At 33.6% G+C, this 8707-nt stretch overlaps 1 protein-coding gene across 3 annotated transcripts in view; it reads left to right on the top strand.

The window, feature by feature from the left end:
- LOC109535746 (pleckstrin homology domain-containing family G member 5) overlaps positions 1-8707 on the top strand; it is a 122807-nt gene that overhangs the window by 49189 nt on the left and 64911 nt on the right. Inside the window, exon 1 of one of the 3 annotated variants that reach the window (XM_019901709.2) lies at positions 1119-1275. The exons of the other annotated variants lie outside the window; for them this stretch is intronic. The gene's annotated coding sequence lies outside the window, so the exon portion shown is untranslated. Of the gene's footprint in view, positions 1-1118; positions 1276-8707 lie in introns of those variants that run through there. 3 annotated transcript variants of the gene reach the window in all.

The raw sequence follows: 8707 nt of genomic DNA, 5'->3' as shown, positions 1-8707 counted from the left end.
ATTTAGAATTTCTTTTATAAATTGTTTTTCTTTGGAAAAATTAGATTGATCACAAATTATTTTTGCTCTATCATATAGACTTTTTACGATACCTTTTTTAGAAATCTGTAATGAAAGACGCGAGGAAATTCTGTCTTTTTTTAAAGACAAACATTTTTGAGGCGAAATACCCAAGAAGAAGTTAGTAAAAAATGAGTCCGCCTCAACAATATAGAACTTATCTACAACTTAGATGAGTTTTATCATACAATTTTTCAGAGGCTAAACTTATCAGAGAACTTCACTTCACAGCCTGTTTACATCTCTTGGAATTAGCGCGCGCTTCCAAAGCCAAAGTCTCCAAGTTCAGAGTTTCAATATTAGCTTTTTCAATTGAGGTATTCAAGCAGTTAAATAAACACGATAAAACAGGTTAAGAGCAGGTCATATTCAAGTTATCATGTGCTACCCAGTTGCCTCAAAGGTTTGAGATTAAGAAAACCGTGCTCAAAAGCTTCCAAAGGCAGTTTTAGGGTCATGGTGTTTATTTATATCCCACCCCGACTTGTCTCAATCGTTGTTTATGGTCAACTACAGCTAGTTTTACTTCCTTGGGCAAATTCCCTTTCAGTTTCTTACCAGGAGATTTGTTATCAATTTGTTACACCAGCAAACTGTGGGTGCTGCGCGTTTCTAACGCAGAATATTTGATCAATTTGCTTTTCTACTAGTTTCCCTAATGACTAGTAAACAGTTTTAAAATACTGCTTAATAGCAAATTGCCAGTGCGTCTTCAAGAGCTAATATCTTCACGAAATATACTAAAGAACACCTTTGCCTGATCCCCTTATTCCCTTCAAAGCAGTGTTCTACCTTTCTCCAAAAAATCCGTTTGCATAATGTATTTTTAGCAATTTCTCTGGACTAGTCGTTTGTCCGAAATAGCGTCGATTGCTACCAAACCGATTGTCCAGATTTAAATATTGGAAATGTTTTTTTTGTACGTAAAAGAGCGTCGGGGTCTTGTTTACTGTTATGCCCGGATTTCGGTACCCCCGACCAATTCGTGCGGCGTCTCTTGCGAGGGTTGATCGGACGTCGCGACGCCCGGCGAAATCAGTCTCGCGTCGCATCCAGCCTGGAAAACGTTTCCACGTCACGATCCTTTGCCACAAACGCAAGTCCAAACACGCGCGCGCGCGCCAAAATTGTTTGAAAACTTTTTCATCCATTTTCAGACTCAGTTAGTTTTTAAGCGTCGTCGGTTTTGGTTTTTTCCGTATTGGTGTTTTTAATGTAAGCAAATCTTTGTTTATCTTGTTTGGCTGTTCTAGTTTGGGACTCTAAGAACTTGGCAACCATATTGTTTGGTTCAAACCAAAACTGTTTGGATTTACTTGATAGTTTTTCTGTTTTTTTAACCGAATAGCACGTTTGCCAAATTTGGTTCTAAATAATTGGAAATAAACGGCGTTTTAACTTGCTATTATTGCTTGCTCCGTAGGGGCTTCAACTCTATTTTCTTATTTTACTTATTTATCTGCTTCTGTCTTTTGCTGAAGTTTATATTTGGAGCTTTTAAGCAAATTACATCAGATATTTTTTTGCTTTTAAAAAATCATACAAGATCTTGTATAATATACATATATAATAATACTTTAACTGTTATATACAGAGTGACCAGACAATGTTGCTCGAAGAGTAGGAGTGGGTTTATTAATTATTTTAGGCTCCTATAAATTTTAATCCGAACATTCGAACATTTTAAAAAGTTTAGAACATTGTATGTTGCTTCGCTCAAAATTTTTTAAATTATTTGCCCATGAAAACGTTTGTTTAATGACCGAAAAGTATTGAAATGGTGTTCGGTTTTCAGTAGACAATTTACCAATTTTTATATTTTTCTGCTTTTAATTCTCAGCACATTCTTCTTCAATTTTTAGCATCAGCCATACACAAAAAATAACCTTAATTATAAATGTTCTTCCAGTAAAAAGCGTAACAGCCCAATGTTAGATTAATTGTGTTTTGTTCCTTGCTTTTTTCATCATTTGGAATTATTTCAGCTTACTGTCTGTCAACGTGCCAGTGATTATTATTCAACGATTGAACGCAACTTTATCTTCAATTTATCACTTTAAATAAAACATTGACATAAACTTAACAAAATGATATTCAGGTTAGGCAATTATTCAATTCATGTCTTCAGAAAGTTAGGAAGTAAATAAAATGAGAAAACCAGTTTTGGCTATTTTTAGTGTTTTTATAACGTTACTAGTGGTTTTTTTGTGTGTTTTTTGATGCTTTTCGGTCAGTTATTCAACATTTTCGTCAAAATTTTCACACCGTACTTCAGCAGCTGTTCTTTGGCTGTTTCTTATCTTAGATAATAATGGTTTTTCGTTAGTTTTACATTTATCTCCGCTAGGCCTAATATATTTACTTAAATATATTTTTTCTGCTTATAGTTCCCATTCAGTAACAATTGAGCTTTTAACATCAGATGTTTCAACTTTTCAATATTAACACTTTAAACGCTCATTTAGAATGTGAAAATTCAACTATCCGTTGATATAGTTTTATTTTCTAACCTTATGATCAGATGTTATTATACGTTATCACGTGTTGTCTTTTTACTATCTGTTTTCATTGTTCTGAATTATTTTTTTCTCGTATTGATTTTTAATAAATACAGTTTCGTTATGGTAATTATTTATTTGGCTTTATTTTTCATTGTTGAAGTTTTGTCTTCTTGTTTTCTTTTGTTCTTCCTTCTTCTTCATACATTCATTTTGTCCATTGTTTCAGCAAGCATTATTTACAGTGATTTCGGTTGATTGTCGTACAAATCTTGTCATCTGATTGTTTGTTACTTTAACCTCTGCCGAATCTACGTATTTCAAACAAACCTTTAATCACTTCATACTTCTATTTATTTCTTCATCATTACTTCCTTCTTTCTGCCGCAAGTGGGTTTATTTTTTATCTGGTTTAGTTCTCCCAAAACAGCATCTCGCTTGCTTTTCATATTTACGATACTTCACCTTATCGTTCTGATTACTATTATCTTCCATATCTGGACTATCTACGTGTTAATTGGTTTTGTAGAATTGTTTCCATGTGTGTTTACGTCTTCGTCGCCAACTCGTTCTGCTTGAGGAGTAGCGAAAAACTTTTTCCACATTTTTTCGACAAATTTACGTAAATTTTACATGGATAAAACGTGTTTTCTGGTTTGACTGTAATTTCCCTTTTTTTTTGGCTTAAAACAATCTACTATATCTTGCTGTTGTTTCGTTGGTGTCTTTCCCATTGATTTTTTATTTTTTATAGTAATATTGAAAAGTACATTCCCGCAATCCCTTGAAATATCTGTTTCCAGTTTGCAAATGCAATGCTTATCTCTTTTGCGAATTTATCAATTTGAAATATTTGGTGCCACTTTACTTAGTTGATTAAAGCTTGAACTCAAATCACTGACCTTCAGCCAAAGCTTCTTCAATCTCTTAATTTATTGATGATTTTCTTGTTGCTTAAAAATCGTTATCGGAATTATGTTCACTTTGGTATATTATTTTCAAAACACCATAGAGTTATTGGAAATCAATCGAAACTAAACATTATTAATTTGTATGTTATTTGCACAAAATGTGCACATTTTCGCTGATAATTGAGTGAAAATTATTTTCAACTAGCACCGACAAGTCGAGACAACCAATCCGTAAACTTTAACGCCCCCAAGTGGAGAATTTAATGCCGGCAAACCGCTTTTAGTTATTTTCCCAAATGGGTAATTCCGCCCCACTCAACTACCTCTTAAAACTTACATGCAACCTTTCAGCTTACCTTATTAAATAACTTTCCACTGAAATAATAATTTCTTAATAAAGCTGGCTCGTTTAGTTGCTTCATTCATTCACTGCCATTGTTGTTTTCTATCAAACTAACGATTTTCGATATGATAAAAGTAGTAAGCATTGCTAATGTAATTATTTTGGTACTAGTCGATGTATTGTACGTGCTAAATTTATAACATTAATTGATTTCGCATTTAATTCGGGATATTGGCAACAATGGGCCTATTTGGATGACTATTAATTATTGAATAGTTCTGGTTGCTAAATGGGATATTATTACTGATGCTCCATTTGAATGGCCATAGGAAATAAATAAATTATTATCTTACCTACGGCTTATTACTCTTCATTAATACATATTTTAATTAATTTTCTTCTGATTTATTTACTTATTTCCAATGTCCGATGCGACTGCAATTTTTTCGATGGTTGTATATCCAGTTGAACTCCGACGTGACTTGGTCATGGAGCAGTAGAACTCAACTTTAAAACACATAAATGGCTTGATCCAGACTTAGTAATGAGTGAAATGAACGTGCAGACATTTTCCAAGTCCGCGACTATTCTATTAAATCGTGCTCGAAAAGTTTAATGCTGAACAAATTTGCAATACAATGAGCTCTGCTTGATCACGAACTAAATAAATTTCCAACCAATCCATTTTCTCGACTCAGTGAACTTTTATCTCAACATCCAGACTCTCTGATACATGTATCAATTTATCGATATGAAATTTTTTGCTTAAGTGTCGGCTATGCAGTAATTTTTCTTACTGGGGCGTCTATATTTTATGAAAAGCCAGTTTAATGCGAGGAGAGGCACCTTCGGTTTGATAGTCTATCAATGTGAAGGGCTTATTTACTAAAGAGGCGGTTATGAATGATCGATTCATCCAGAAGGTGCGGAAAATGAACGATGATTTTTTGTGCGTTTACAGAGCTTGTAAAAAGTTATTAGGTATTTTTTAAAGATGAGTAGATTTTGCCAGTTTTATGCAAACATAATCTTGCTCAAGTGATGGTGACAACTTTTTCTGAAAAATGCAAATTCGGACTTTTTCTGAAGTATTCACATTTTTGGTTCTACGTCAGGCAGATATAGTCGGGTGAATATCGTCAATGGCCCAACACACCTTAGAAATGAGTCCAAATTCCAATTTTTTTGGATCTGGAGGATAGGGAATGTTTTCAAAGAGTTCGTTGCATTTTTCGCTTCGTTGTGACAAAAATGATGTAATATTTTGGCCATTTTGGGAGATTTGATTGAAAAAATCGACCCTACCGCTTATGCAATTTTCGGTCGGAAATCAAAATTTGATATGCGTGTTTTTTGAGCTTAACGGATTGTTTCTGACTTAAAAAGGTTCTAAATTTGTACACTTAAAGTCGTTGCCGACTCGGGACTGCTCAAAATGCGCTTAAAGCGGACGAAAATTTGCGATTATTTTGCCTCTGAGAATTCTACCGTGTTTTTAAATTTTTGGCTCTGTGTCATGAATATAATGTAGAATTTGAACCATTGTGAGAGACTTAATATTTTTTGAAAAAATCTACTTCTACCCTTTATGAAGTTTTCGCTGAAAAATCAAAATTTTCCATGCGTCTTTTTTAAGCTTAATGGATTTTTCCGACCTAAAATAGTCCCAAATAGGTACAACTAAAGTCTTTTAGTCGATAATAAGGAATATATGTCCGGTTAACGATCATGACTGCTCAAAAACCGTTTTAAAGTGTTTTTGAATGAGCTGGTTGCATTCCTCGATTTTCGATGGCAAAAATTGTGTAGAATTTGAAGCTTTTTGAAAGATTAAACATTTTTGAAAAAATGAACTTTACGAAATTTTCGGTCAGAAATCCGAAGTTTAGGTGGGTGTTTTTTGGCTCCGTGGATGGTTTCCGTACTAAAAATCTCTCCAACACGCACATAAAAAAAACTGCACAGAACATATCGACGGTTAAAGCTTGCGATCAATTAATTCGAATGTGAAGATTCCAAGGGCTTTTTGAATGAGCTGTTTGCATTCTTGTGATGAGGACTATGTAGAATTGCATGCCTTTTGAGAGACCTGTGAAAGAATCCTCCCCTTTATAAACTTGTCGGTCAAAAATCAAGATTTTCCATGCGTGATTTTTTAGCTCAATGGATTGCTTCCAACCTAAAAAACCCATTAAATTATACCAAAAAGTTACAATTATTTCGGATCTGATTAATTGTCGTTTTCGTTGCTTTCTTCTCGTCTTTTTTCCCAAGCAATTTTCAAAAAGTATATTTCAATCGCACTTAAAAATCACTTAATTAATGCTATATATCTTCATTTCTTTGGCCTGTAGGAGTTGGAGTGAAGCACCATTTGCACATTCGATCAATCTGACAATAAAATTCAACCCGTAACATTTGGTCCGCAAGATTCGTCTTTCTTTGCAAAAGTTTTTAATTGCAGAAAGTATGAAAAGTGGCAAAAATATTTGCCTTTGTCACCCACACTGCAAAAGAAACTTGATGGAATTTTCGGGATGGGAAAACGATAAGTTCAGTTCTCCTTCCATGTGGTGCAGCAGTTTTATTACCATGCGACCCTATTAAAAGTTTTATGGAGGCAATCTCGCTTTAAGCTGCAGTTTATGAAATGAATCAGTCTTTCACGTCATAAAAGTCGCTGTTTTTACATGCATCACTTTAATCACTGCTGCTCAATTATTCTAAATTTAGCGACCAATTATTGTGACAATATAACATGTTAGTGATTTTATTTTAGAATGATTGTTTCTCAATTTTATATTTTTATTTAGGCGACAACTTGATCATAAATTGGTCTAACAAACCTAGACCAAGTTGTTTGGATGTCAAGTTTTCTAACTTTGGATTTTTTTTATTTTGTGTACTTGGGTGTCGAAAATTTACTGAAGGCAACCTAAGCCGCCAGTCAATTCACTTTCTTATATGTTTAAAAACTTTTTCCAATAAAGGACGGTTTAAAAATATTTACTTTCAATATTCATTGTTGTTTTTCATCACATCAACACGTTTGTCGCCTGCCTGGACGTTCAAAGCGAGACGATAACGATCGGAAAACGAAAACGAAATTATTTTTTGTTAATTATTTGGAAATTGGTGATCGATTTCCAGATTAAACATACACGTTTTGTGTTGTTAATGCGTCAAATGATGGCATTTTATTAGAGAACTAATTGATCATAAGTTCCATGTTTGTACAAAAATAAAGGCCATTAATGGAAACTGTAAAAACTCGCCAGTTTCTAATCAAAATTGGTGAGTTTTTCCGACTTTTAGGCCGTCGTGGAAATGAATTTGTTCCTGACGTTTCGCAAGCACGAATAGCTTGCATCTTTTTTTGCTTGAAGCAGCAACCCTGCCAAACAACTGGAAGCAATTACATTTTACCACGGGCTAAAAGTCAGAAAACTCCACCGTTCAACGCTTTCAATACTCATTGGAACCAAACAAAACAACAAAGATAATGAATTAAATTACCCATCTATAATACACTGGAATTAAAGACTGATTGAAATTTATCCAATCGCTGAACTGCAATGGTTTGATTATCGAGATGATAATAGTTGAGAATGGGAATGAGCTGATTAAATTGTAAATTTCTAGATAATCGTATTTACATAACAGTCAAGTGAATATTGAATAGTTATACAAATGTAAATTTTTCAGATGAATCAAATAGCAAGTGCCTGAAAACCTTAGCAGCACCTTAAGTCAATATTTGATTATGCTGTGTTTTGGTTTTCACAAGCTGATCCGCTCTGGAAAATCCATAAATCAACACAATTGCCAAACAAAGTGGCCTGTTGTTTCAAATTAAAATCCCTTTTCATTATATGTATTCAGTGTACGTTTGTCCAATTTTGACGATATTTTTTTCATTTATTTCAGTTTCCATTTGTTTCGAATTGTTCTGTATCAATTGTCATTGTTTAACGTTCAGATTGTTGTGCGTCAGTGAAATAAATTTTGTAATTTTGCTTTTGCAAAGTTCACGTGGCTCAAATAAAACTTATTAAGTTTCAAATTAAATTTACTTTGTATATATTTCGGACGAATCTCACGTAGTTTAATAAAAGACATTACGAAATTGCCTTTTCCAATTGTCACGCAATTTTCGGGCTATATTTTTCAATTAGATAAAATCGAGCTTGCCAGACTAAAATGTAAAACAGCCCTCATCTAAATTCGCCTAGCGATAAAATTATCATGAAGTTCGCTCAAAGCAAAATAAAAATTGTGTTGCAGATACTCAATATTGAATTAAGGCTCATAAATAAACTTTGCTAATTAGACAATAAATTACGATGGGAGTCGAATAAATCTTTGCTAATTTATGATTAACAACCTACAATGACGCGCAATTTTATTAACTCCAATTTGGTGCTCAAATTGACTATTAGCAAACGAATCAATAAAAATCCTGCCGGTCCACATTTCGAGTCTAATTCTACAACATATATTCTATGCATGGTCAGGGCTGGTGGGTTTAACCACATAATTATATAATCTTTATGGCCCACAGGCAAAAAATAAAGGTTTTATGATAGTTATACGAAAGTTACTGTTATCTGCTCAATACTCATCCTAAGCCCAAGTCGTAAAAAGTTCCATATTCCAAATGCACTTATTTATTTATACTTTCTATATTCATATGCTAAAATGGAATTGATCAGACCCAACGAGGGATGTTCCCAATTACTCTAGAGTCCTGGTACTAAAGTTTATTATGCTATTTCAAATTCCTATCGATAAAAGAGTAGAGTCGTAAACTCTTAGATGATACAAAGTGTATGTAGGTACTCATTTCACATTATGCGGCCTGTAATAAAATCGCTATCGTATAGCTTTATTTGAAC

The sequence above is a fragment of the Dendroctonus ponderosae genome, unplaced genomic scaffold (genome assembly GCF_020466585.1).
Source record: "Dendroctonus ponderosae isolate FM_Combo_2020 unplaced genomic scaffold, Dpon_F_20191213v2 Dpon_F_20191213_3, whole genome shotgun sequence".
Taxonomy (NCBI): Eukaryota; Metazoa; Arthropoda; class Insecta; order Coleoptera; family Curculionidae; genus Dendroctonus; species Dendroctonus ponderosae.
This window is presented reverse-complemented; position numbering and strand designations above follow the sequence as displayed.